At 37.3% G+C, this 12,191-nt stretch overlaps 2 pseudogenes across 1 annotated transcript; one reads left to right on the top strand and one right to left on the bottom strand.

The window, feature by feature from the left end:
• LOC148291193 (uncharacterized) overlaps window positions 1-12,191 on the bottom strand; it is a 104,410-nt pseudogene that overhangs the window by 52,404 nt on the left and 39,815 nt on the right.
• Window positions 6,071-11,153, top strand: LOC110760287 (TMV resistance protein N-like; annotated as a pseudogene). The gene is made up of 7 exons (XR_002527242.2): window positions 6,071-6,605; window positions 6,686-7,785; window positions 7,904-8,185; window positions 8,301-9,283; window positions 9,365-10,248; window positions 10,598-10,639; window positions 10,763-11,153. The product of XR_002527242.2 is annotated as a TMV resistance protein N-like (transcript).

The raw sequence follows: 12,191 nt of genomic DNA, 5'->3' as shown, positions 1-12,191 counted from the left end.
TACCTTATATTTATGGGGTAGGAGTGGGTCTCATGTAGGCCTCATTTTTTGGCCCGTGGGCTCATGGGCCAATGGGGGCCCGCCCGGCCCATTGAAAAAAAGCTCGGCCTAGTCCATTATGGGCTTTGAGATGGTCTGGCCCGGTTAAGCCCAAGAAAGCCTAGCCCGGGCCGTTAGGCCCATTTACATATATAATTATGTATAAATAAGAGTTTAGGATTATGATTATATCACTTAAATCACATATATAATTTGTTTCATTTCATTTACTTTTCTTTACTCATTCCTAGTTTATAATTGGATGATTAGCACATTAATTTGTGTCAATTATTAATACAACAATTATATATATATATATAAATAAATAAGATGAACAACATATCATATCACCAAATATAATCATATCACGAAACATAATCGTACCACCAAATATAATCATGCTTTTCTTGAACACATCACCAAATATTTGAATATTTATTCATACCATCCTTTAAAAATATATTTTTTTGATACTTATTATTTTTTAAAATTATTTCTTAAAACATAATACGGTCTAATTATGTAATAACCTCAAAAATAATACTTGGTTTTATTATTTTTGTGGAAAATCGTATTAAGTTATGTGACTTTATTAGGTGTTTTATGAATTTGGTTTGATGTGAAAATATTGAAATTAAGTGAGTTTAATCTCAAATTTGGACTAAAATGCCCTTATGATTAAGTTTATGATATTTTTCAATTGAAGTAGGCCCGTTTCGGCCCGGCCTGGCCCGATGGGCTTTCTCAAGCCCGGCCCATGAGTCGGGCTTGAGCTTTGAATTTTCTAAAAAAACCCAGCCCGACTCGGCCCGATATTTTCTCTCTCCTCTTTAAAGCCCGGCCCGGCCCAAGTCCATTAAATTTGGGCCGGGCCCATTGACGAGCCTCAATCTCATGCAAGGTAGGGGTTGGCACAATATGAGATGACATGGGATGGAGGTCATCCCGGTGTCAATCCCGAATAGGAGAATCGGTATGGAATGACACGGGATGTGAGTTTTTGAAAACACGTTCAAATCATACCAGACCCAAGCGGGATCGATATGGTTAACTTTTCATAAATCAAGTGTAATACAACAAAATAAACAATCAAGAGTCTTGATTCAAGACCAACCAAGAAATGGAAATCTCATACAAAGTTCAAGTGAAATGGAAATCAAATCTCATATAGGCTTTTACACTAAATCAAGCCTAATAACAAACAAAACAAACAATCAATCAAGAGTTCAAGTTCAAGACATGTCAAATTACAAAGCAAGAAATGGAAATCTCTCACATAGACTTTTACAAAACAAAATATATGTGGAGTCAGAGTAGGGTAGAACTGAAATTAAATTAGGATTAATAAAACTCATATACTATTCAGTACGGTATGACACCAACCGGGATGACACGGTATCATCCCGTTTACACATCAACACCAAACGGGACGGCACGAGATTGGCACGGTTTCGGTATTCCGGTTATATCGATAATATCGCGATATGAAACTGAAAAATAAATGAAAATGGTTGAGAAATTGCGCTTTTGCACACAAGAGGGGATTTGAACCCCTCTCTTTCTCATCCAACTACTCAGCCTTATCCAACACACTGCGACTCAATTTGTTAACAAAAGCTACGACGTGTAATATTTATATGGTCTTTAAAATTTCTGCAAGCTAATATTATCTAGGATAAATTTCCATAAAAAAAGAAAAACAAATCCCTATAATGATAAATTTAGGCATATGTTTAATGTTATTTATTATTTTATTATGGAGTTGTATTTTTTTTTTTTTTGGGTTATATATTATGGAGTTGTAATATTATTCACTATTGAGTTTTAATATTGTTCATTATATGTGAAGTTTTAACTTTAATAGGAATTCTTTCTATGTGGTACTAAGTTGCTCTTTTTTTTTTTTTTTCTTTTTTTTTTTTGTCAAGCTCATATATCTTATCATATGTAATATATTGTAGTAAATTATTATAACTAAAAAATTATGGTGTGTCTAATTTTCTTTCACTAATTACTACATATTTTATAAAGACAGTGTTTGTCAAGTCGCTACATAATCAACTTAAATCACTCAAACCCACCATGCCATGCATTTTATTCCAATTTTTTGTGATAAAATAATAGACAATTGACTAAATAAACATCCTCTAAAGTTTCAATAAAAATTTCCAAGTTTTTCTCACAATTTCTGTGATTTTTATTGATATCGATATTTTTTCGATATTTCCATCGATATTTCCGTATTTTTGGACCACCGATATTTCCGAAACTCTTGATATTTTAGACTTTGGTCTCATGTACCTTAGAATGTGACCTTGTACCTACCCACTTTGAATAGAGTTTTCCACAAATAGAGAGAGAAATGTGTGAATTGGTCATACAGAAACATGCCACTTATTCAAAATCTTAGCAAGCTCGTGCTCACATGTTAATGAGACAATTGGTGCTATTAGTTTGACTTGCAGAGAAAAGATTGCATAGCTTTAGTCCTAATAAAAATAAACCAGAGGACTACCTGGAACAGGTAACAGTGCTAACAACACGAATTGCCAGACAGAACTAAAACAAAACAGTGGAGACAACAGCTCGGTTCCAAATTTTCCAATGGTGGTAGATGAGGTTCATACAACACTACAATTTATTACAGATAATTACCATTATTTCATGAGCGGGAAGTTTTGTTTACCCTACACCTTACCCCTTTAATAGGCAGGCATTGCTTTGGTTCTGTCTACCGCGCAAATCTCACAGCCTGGAGTTCCGGGCCGAGGGGATATGCGTTGACACGCGGCTTCCTGCTTTTGAATGCGGTGCGGTTGTGCGCGGACATGCCAGCACGGTCTACCGTGCGTCGAGATATTGATGTGGATGGAAATGGTTAAGTGGTGCGCCTGTTTGAACTCGTCTTCTGATCAAACGATTGTAGCCGAGAGAGGAACTAATCTCGGCTGTCAGGTTCACGGCCTGAGCTACAAGGCCGTTTAGTGGTGGTGTTGATGGTGGGTTTCGGGCGGTGCTCCGGCGCGCTGCTCAGTGAGCGGCGGTCGTATGATATATGGGGTGAATGAGCGAATAACAAAGATGGTGCTCCGACGCCTTGAAAATCAAGGGTCGTATAATATATTGATGAATGGATTTTCCTTACAGTCTAACACTACTCCTAGGAAAGCAAGTAAAGATATTGAAAGTGCATTACAGGAAAATATAAGTTGCTCCGTGGGAGGCTTTGGTTTGGTGTTTGAACCATTTGAATGTAGTCTTGAGCCTTGTATTTATAGGAAGAGTTCTTGGAGGAGTAATCGAGGCTGAAAATCTGCATGGTGGAGCCTGATTAGAGCAAGTGGGTAGTCCAATTGACATTTGGGATCGTGAAGTATGGTGGTGTGACCCCATAAATCCTGGTGAATCTCGGCCGCCGCCCTGATCGTGGGTTCTGCGCTTCTGGCCGTGGGGACGCATTTATTGCTCTGATAGCTGGTCACCTAATCTCTCAAGCTGCAAGAACCCTTGTGAGAATGTCTGCGTCTAATCACTCTGTTTTATGTCGCCAAATTCTGACTTCAGTCACTTCCCACCTTCCCTCGTGCATTAAATGCTTATTCGTGGCCAGTGGGTTTGCTGCAATAAATAGAGGCATTGCTTCATTAAATGAAGCGTGGGACCCTGCTGTCACGTGATGATCTGACTTTAATACCTTTGGCCGTGATTTTATTCGGCCTCGGCCTCAGCACCCTGCTGTCACGTGATGATCTGACTTTAATACCTTTGGCCGTGATTTTATTCGGCCTCGGCCTCGGCCTATAGTCGAGGCCGAGATGATCGTGCCTTGGCAACTTTTCTTCTTTTGTTTTCAGGAAGGCCAAACATCTTGGCGAAACGCCGCGTTTTAGTTTCTCGAGTAAGTGCTAGGGCCGAGAAAGAGGGGGCTCCTTCGGTCAGTTCATGGCCGTGATTTATTAGGCACAAACAGGTTCTTGTGGCAGGCAGCTTATTAGTGGGTGAAGTATGAGAGGGAAGAGGATGAAGATTGCTATGCAAATGCTCCAAGAAGAAGCAAATGTTTATGCGCGTAGAGGTAGTAGTTCTACCAATTAATCTTGAAAGTAAGAACAGGCACAGCCCTAAGACTATGCAAATGATTTGATGAGAAATGATCCCCTGTTTATTAGACGCCAATTATCCACACTCTTTTCGAGTAGGGCTATGTATGTACATAGAAACATTTTGAAAATACAGGAGCGCTACTATGTGCTTCATTGTATCCCCATGTTCAAAATAATTAACTTTTTAGTATAGTGGTATTTCTTTTTCCAGTGTTAGAAGAAGGCTTTTCTTTGTTATTGTCTTTTTATGATCGTCCGGTTTCTTTCTTCTTAACGAAAATGAAGCTTCCTTCCGACTACCAAAAATAAAGGACATCCATACAAGTTGAAAATCAATCCTCAAACCACAACTGGCCTTTTTGGTCCTACCAACTGCCTAATCGGCTGTATGTCCTCCTCTTGCATAAAAAGCAAAAGGAATCCTACAATAACAATCAAAAGCAAGTATACTTCCAAAGGGGTATCCCAAATGACACTCCTGGTGCCCCATCTGCATCCTCATGCGCTTCGAAGTGGAATTCCTCTTCGATTGGCATTAGGGTCAAGAACAAAATCTACATTTGTGCCTGCTTTGTCCAACCAGATACCTGTTGTCTTTGATTTGTACCCAGGGGCAGTAGCTGTGACTGCACGCAGCCAGTAAAACCAAAAGAAAAATCAGGCATCAAATAGCCATCTTAAGATGGGCAACCACAATAGAATTACAATTACACGCATACATCCATAAAAACTTGTTTCAAAAAGTCCTTAGAGTCCTCATGTGTCAATTGGTCAAATAGCTCTTGGCCTTTACCAAAGAGAGCCGTAGCCGCAATTACACCCAGAAAAAAAATAAAAACATCCACCCCACATCCTCTCATTTCATACCCCAATAATAAGGAGGCACAAGCAATTCACTACATATGGTAAAGAATTCTTCAAGAAAAGAAGGTGAAACCTGATGCCATTGGGACATGATCTAGTTATTAGCATCTACATTAGCAGGTGGGAATGATTACAATCATGCATAATTTGATTAAGGGATTCAAATATTAGGAATATTAATAAGCCGTGACAGACAGACAATCACGTGTATTCAACTAATTTTGTAGAAGGTGGGGATTTCATGCCAAAAGGGAAAATCCTTGATGCTTTAGCAAAAAATTTATATTATTGATTGAACCTGAGGGAAATATCAAGTAACTTCCTTTTCTCACACCAAGAATAAAATAAAATAAAAAATTCACACCGCACCAAGAATAAAAATAAATAATTGGACCGATAGTCAACAGAACTTGTCTGACATGAAGTTGGTTTCTTGGCTGATCTTAAGAAGTTGCATTTTTGTGAGTTTGTGGTTGACTTGCTGGTCTTGTGGTTGTCGTCTTACCAATTTTCTCTGGATTTGTAACATTAAGCTAAAGCTGCTGCCTTGCTTCGTCTCCATTTCGCAATTGCTTTGTTCAGGTAACATTAAGATAAAACATTTGCAGTTTTTGTTTCTTTAGAGTTGTGCTCATATCATATGTGCAGTTTTTGTTTCTTTAGAGTTGAATTTCTCTGTTTCTCTCTGCTGAATTGGAAGTACAAAGTAACATGTTCTCTTGTTAGATATTTGTTATCTTTTGTTACATGGACCATACATTGAAAGTATGATGACATAACATATAAGATGATCCAAATTAACATGCTTGCTAAGATGATCCAAATTAACACCATGACAAAATACATGTTCGAGACTATCTAAATTTCCCCGAAACTTGTTTTGTTGCTTATATTCCTTCAACGCCATATTTTTCCTCAGGTTTATTAAACTTCATTTACCAACTAAAAAAGAAAATCTCTTCAAATTTCAATCCTTTTCAGTTTTCAAGCCATTTATGATCGTCTTTGTATTTATTCAGTTGAGTGTTTGAATTAGTGAAGTTCTTTTTTCATTGAGTAGTGTTTGCGGCAGCAGCAGCAGATTACCAATGGCCTTGAGCACCCAAAGAGCATCTGCTTTTCTTCCTTCAGGTGATCAGTCGGCTCCTCGTCAATGGAACTACGATGTGTTTTTGAGTTTCAGGGGTGTAGACACTCGAAAAAGCTTTGTGTCCCATTTATACCACGAATTGCAGCACAGGGGCATTAAAACATTCAAGGATGATCCAAAGCTTGAAAGAGGGACAGCCATTTCTTCAGAGCTCCTTAATGCAATCCAAGAATCAAGGCTTGCTATCGTTGTTCTCTCGCCAAACTATGCTTCTTCTTCCTGGTGCTTGGATGAACTTACAAATATTCTCCAATGCATGAAATCCAAGGGCACGGTTCTGCCTGTGTTTTATAATGTGGATCCCTCGGATGTACGAAAACAAGTGGCAGTTTTGCAGGCGCCCTTACTGAGCATGAGAAAAGGTTTAGGGAAGACATAGAAAAGGTGAAGCGCTGGAGAGCTACTTTAACAGAAGTTGCCAATTTATCTGGGTTGGATTCAAACAATGAGTAAGCAACTTTTATGTACCTTTAGACCTTGTTATATCTATGGCTTTTACTTTTGATTTAATCATTGTTCTTCCTTGTAGGTGTGAAAGAAAGCTCATTGAAAAGAATGTTGAATGGGTGTGGGGGAAAGTGCATCGCACATTCAAATTGTTAGATTCCACAGAGTTAGTGGGAAATTAAGTTTACACGTGAGCAAATGGATTTGCTTTTAGATCCTACAGATGATGTTCGCTTTGTAGGGATATGGGGGATGGCAGGCATTGGCAAGACAACCATTGCTAGGCTTGTTTATGAAAGCATTTCTATTCATTTTGAAGTTAGCTGCTTTCTTGCTAATGTTAGAGAGGCTTTTGAAGGTAATCGTCTTGTTGATCTACAAAGACAGCTTCTTTTCCCTATCTTGAAGGAACAAATTACTCAAGTTTTGAATGAAGACTGGGGGACCCATTTCATTAAGAATTGCTTATGTAATAAAAAGGTTCTTCTCATTCTTGATGATGTGAATGCATCAAGCCAACTAGAGAAATTTGCTAAGGAAAAGGATTGGTTTGGTAAGGGGAGTATAATCATCATTACAACTAGAGATGAACGGTTGGTTAAAAAGCATGATATGGAGATATCATATAAGCTTGAGGGATTAGGTGATGATGAGGCTCTTGAGCTCTTCAGTCTGAATGCCTTTAAAAAATTTGAGCCTGACGAAGGTTTTTGGGAATTGTCCAAGTGCTTTGTAAATTATGCTGGAGGCCTTCCATTAGCTCTTAAAATTTTGGGATGCTCTGTGTATAAGAGAGATCGAGATGAATGGGAAAATGAATTGGATAAGCTACGGAAAATTCCTAAGACAGAAATTTTCGATTTGCTCAAAATCAGTTTTGATAGACTAGATGAGATGAACAAGAATATATTTCTTGATGTTTCTTTTTTCCTTAAGGGGAAGGACAAGAATAAAGTAATTGGAATACTAGACAGTTGTGACCGTTGTGGTGGGATAAATACTCTGGTTGAGAAGTCGCTCTTAACTATTGATATTTCAAACAACGGTTACATTGTTGGGATGCATGATTTGATACAAGAAATGGCATTTGAAATTGTTCGTCAAGAGTCTCCTGAAGAGCCCGGTAGACGTAGTCGATTGTGTCATCCTAATGACATCATTCATGTATTAATAAACAATACGGTAAGAAGTTATGTAGAAAATACCTTCTTCTTTTTTTAACGAAAATATGATTTCTTTTTAACTCAATATTAGACTTAATTGTGGAATTAACTTTTCCTTTTTCTACTCTTTATTACAGGCAACTAACAAAATTCAAGGCATTGCCTTAAGCATGGCAGAACTTGAAAAGGCGGATTGGAATTGTGAAGCATTCTCTAAGATGATTAACCTGAAATTTCTTGAAGTTGATAATGTGATCATTTCCTTAATGTCAATCCCCAGAATTCTTCCTAATTCCTTAAGAATTCTGAAATGGAATTGGTATTCTTCCAAATATCTCCCATCAAATTTTCAACCGAATAAACTTGTTTCACTTGAGATGCGGGACAGCAAACTAGTTGGGCTCTGGGATGAAAGAATTGTAAGATTACTGACCATATGCCATCTTACGAAATTTTTTGAAAAACAAGACTAAAAGTTTAAGTGTTTCTGTTGCTAATTATATATTCTACTATTTTTCATGTAATATTGTACAGGACTTGCCCAATTTGAAATACATAGACCTTAGTTTCTCTCGAAACTTGGCAACAACCCCAGATGTCACTGGCATTCCAAAACTCCAGGTGTTGTATCTTCAATGGTGTGGGAATTTAGTTGAGATTCACCCGTCCGTTGCAGATCTCAAATGTCTTACAAAATTAATACTAGATGGATGCGAAAGTGTTAAGAGTCTTCCAAGTGAGGTAAAAATGGATTCTCTTGTGTCTTTCAGTCTTAGCGGTTGCTCAAAACTGAAAAAGATTCCAGAATTTTCAAGACAAATGGAAAATTTGTCAACTCTTAATTTAAGAGGGACGCCCATTGAGAAATTACCTTCATCAATTGGACGTCTTGTTGGCCTTACTTTTCTGGATGTAAGAAATTGTAAAAATCTCCTGGGTCTTCCAAGCGAAATTTGTAATTTGAAGTCTCTTGAACAGCTCTATGTTGGATGCTCAGAAAAGTCGTGGGAGATGGACCGTCCTAATAAATCAAGGTTTTGGTGGGGCCTCCAAAGAATGGCTTTTGTGTTGGGTTCGCTACATGGTTTATGGTCTTTGAAGTATTTGGATGTGAGTGATTGTGGTCTTTGTGAAGGGGATATTCCCTTTCATATTGGCTGCTTGTCCTCTTTAGAAGAATTATACCTTAGTCGAAACAATTTTGTTAGCCTTCCGCAAGCATTGGATGTCTTCCTAAGCTTATGTCACTTAGGGTGGATGGGTGCCAGAGGCTTCAACAATTGCCCCATCTCCGCTTTGGATTGGCGGCTGATAATGAAGGCTTCGGGCCTTTTGAAATATACACAGACGATTGCACTTCCTTAAAAATGTTGCCAAAGTTGAGCATAAAAAAAGGAAGTTATGTTACGTTGAGTTGTTTGAATTGCTCTGGATTGGTTGAGATTGAGAATGATGGCTGCGATGATAGTATAATACTTCAAATCCTCTGGATTGCTCTGGATTGGAGTTTCTTTAAGGTTCTCTCTATGTCTCTTTGTCTCTCTTTGTTTGCTATAACAATAATAAATAATCATGTTACTAATCTATAAATGGTACAGGTACCTGAACTGATTCGGCATCTTCTCCCTTTTGAAATTTTAATACCTGGAAGTAAAATTCCAGAGTGGTTCAATAATCAAAGTGTAGGAGATTCCTTAATTGTGGAGATACCTCCATGGTTGATGAACGATTTTTGGATTGCTTTTTGTGCTGTCTTTGAAAATCCACCTCATGACGCTTCTACCCATTTTCAAATTGAATGTCGCCCAGGAGAAGGTGCCCCTGTGAAAAGTAAACCCATTGATAAAGGCCATCTTGTGTCACCTCACCTTTGGGTATCTTGTGTATATCATTATGTACTCGTCAGAGAATGGAGTCAAATAATGAAGATTTCATTCCATATGTATGACTTTTTTTCTAAGCTCTCAGACAGAATATATTGCTCGGGTATAAAGAAGTGTGGGTTCCGTTTGATGCGCAAGCAAGACGTGAAAGGACTCGACCAAATCATGATGATGAACTACTCCATCAACATCAGCACAAAAGCTACTTCTCCTCACAATTCAGCTGATACAAGTGGAAGTGCAAGTGGAAGCTCTCACCAAAAATCTCTCTGCCGCAAAAGCTATGCTCTTTCCAAATGGTTTTTAACAGAACTTGTAAAGATTTTCTCCCTCTTTTTAACAACTGCAGTTTTTATGAAATCTTTCAACAATAGCAAACAATGGGGCTGCATAGGACTTTTGATTTGGTGGGTTACCACTTTGATTTCCCACTTAGGCCTTGCACCCTCTTATTTTTCGCTATTGTTGAAAAGTTTAATAAAAACTGTGATTCCTAAAAGAGCAGCTAAATTTTTGCGACCTTTGTTAAAAACGCCTCCTCAAATGTATGCACATAAATACTTGAAAAGCTAATGACGGTCTTCTCACAATTGGTATTAGTAAGTTCCCACCACTATCTTTTCTAGCCATACATTTACCATTAGATTCATCACTTATTGTTTCGTGGATGACAATTTTCTCTCTCTCTCTCTTCATGTGCTTTTGTCATGAATACATTTCTGTTTAAACTACTGCAGAGCATTTGATCAACTCATGTAGTATATACATGTATACATGTATGCAAGAGCTGCATATTTTATGCATTTGAACAAAGTATCTATTAACATACTGCAAATCAATAAGTAATTACATTCTGCAATCAATAAGTATGTTCAGAAAGACTGAATTGTTTATTATTAGACCTAGCTAATCAAAAGTAGTCAACTCAAATTTGGGGTCTTGATACAGGATTTGGAGCTGATCAAAAGTAGTTGCGTGCTTATTGGCCAGGTTCGCATGAAATTTGCACCTGAATAGCTACAAGCTCATTAGACCTAGCTTTGTTATAATGGTTTGATTCTTATTGACACAACTTACGTGACTATTTCAACTGCTCTATTCTGTTGTGTGCAGGATGGAATAAGCCAACAAGAATTTTCAATCATAAGCTTGGCATTGAGAATTGATCATATCTACAACCGATCAATTGCTTTGTCGGGATTCCTACTTTGTCTGCTTCACTTCATCTCCTTGATAGTTTGTGCAATCTCCTTCAATTATGCAATCTTCTCTTATATTAGCATATCTGAGTTTTAAATTACCTTATATAACATAATGGAATTCTTAGAGGTTCATTAAACCGTCGTATAAGTGAGCATCGTCTGAGACGACAATTTTTCACAGTGGTCAATATGTTGAGTAGAATTGGGCAGTGCTAGTTGTATCTTGAAATAAACAAACTAAAACAACTTTTTTTAAAAATATTTAGAGAACTGGATTTATGAGGTACCACATGATTTATGAATGAGTAGTAGGTGTCAATCTAGTCAGAATGTATGTACTCACATTTCCACGAAAGCAGAGGATAGCATTTTCACGCTTGGGAAATCATTTTGGAGCTATAAGAAGACTGACATTACTACATATGCTATAGTGTATATTAAAGTCACAAAAAATTAAGGGGGTGTATTCAATTAGGATTATAAAGTGTTTAAAAAAAAATTTAAAATCCGGATATATTCAATTTGGATTTATACGAACTTTAAAAGAGGTTTTACAAGTCTGGGTGTATTCAATTCCGACTTGTATGAACTTTTAAAAAGTCCATTCAAATATGGGTGTATTCAATTAGGATAATAAAAAAGTTGAATCAAATCTAGGTGTATTCAAAAGGTCATATATTTGGAAGGATTTCATTAAGTGTTAAATTTTTGTAGGTTTTAAGGTGAGAGCTATAAATAACAAAGACCATAATAAATCAAACCTCCCCCCCAAGTATTTCATAGACACTAGTTTTTCTCTCGCCCTAACTTTTCTCTCTGCAACAAAAGATGAACAACCTCCCTCCATCTGTGAAGGTATGCTTTCTATTTTTTCTTTAATCAATACCTCGTTAGGTTTTCTTTTTCCATGATTTTTCTTCATCATGTTTTTCTTGTTACTAGGGTTTATGCTTGTTTTTCTTCTGAAATATCTATATATGACTGTATAATAATTGTTCATTGAATCACTGGATAGGAAATTGAAATATAGTAATTGACAACCTTTCTATAATCGAACAAAAAAACTGAGATAAACAGTAATTAAAAAAAAAACCAAAAGCCGAAAATTAACTACAACTTTTAAACGTTGTTTTGGAAGCCTAAACGACCTCGAAAGCCCAAAATCCACCTTATGTCACAGAAAGGAGTGTGTTTGACTCGTGGCATCGTTCCCTTTTCGGAAAGGTATCATATGCCCCAATCGGAGCTCGGACGCAAAATCTGTAAATTCCTACTTTGACAGGACCCAACCCGAATTCTCCTTTAGAATTAGAACTCATGTGGAATCCTGTTACCCGACC

This window comes from Prunus avium, chromosome 8, assembly GCF_965620075.1.
Source record: "Prunus avium chromosome 8, drPruAviu1.hap1.1, whole genome shotgun sequence".
In the NCBI taxonomy this organism is placed as follows: domain Eukaryota; kingdom Viridiplantae; phylum Streptophyta; class Magnoliopsida; order Rosales; family Rosaceae; genus Prunus; species Prunus avium.
Note: the sequence above shows the minus strand (reverse complement) of the source record. Positions and strands in the feature narration are given on the sequence as shown.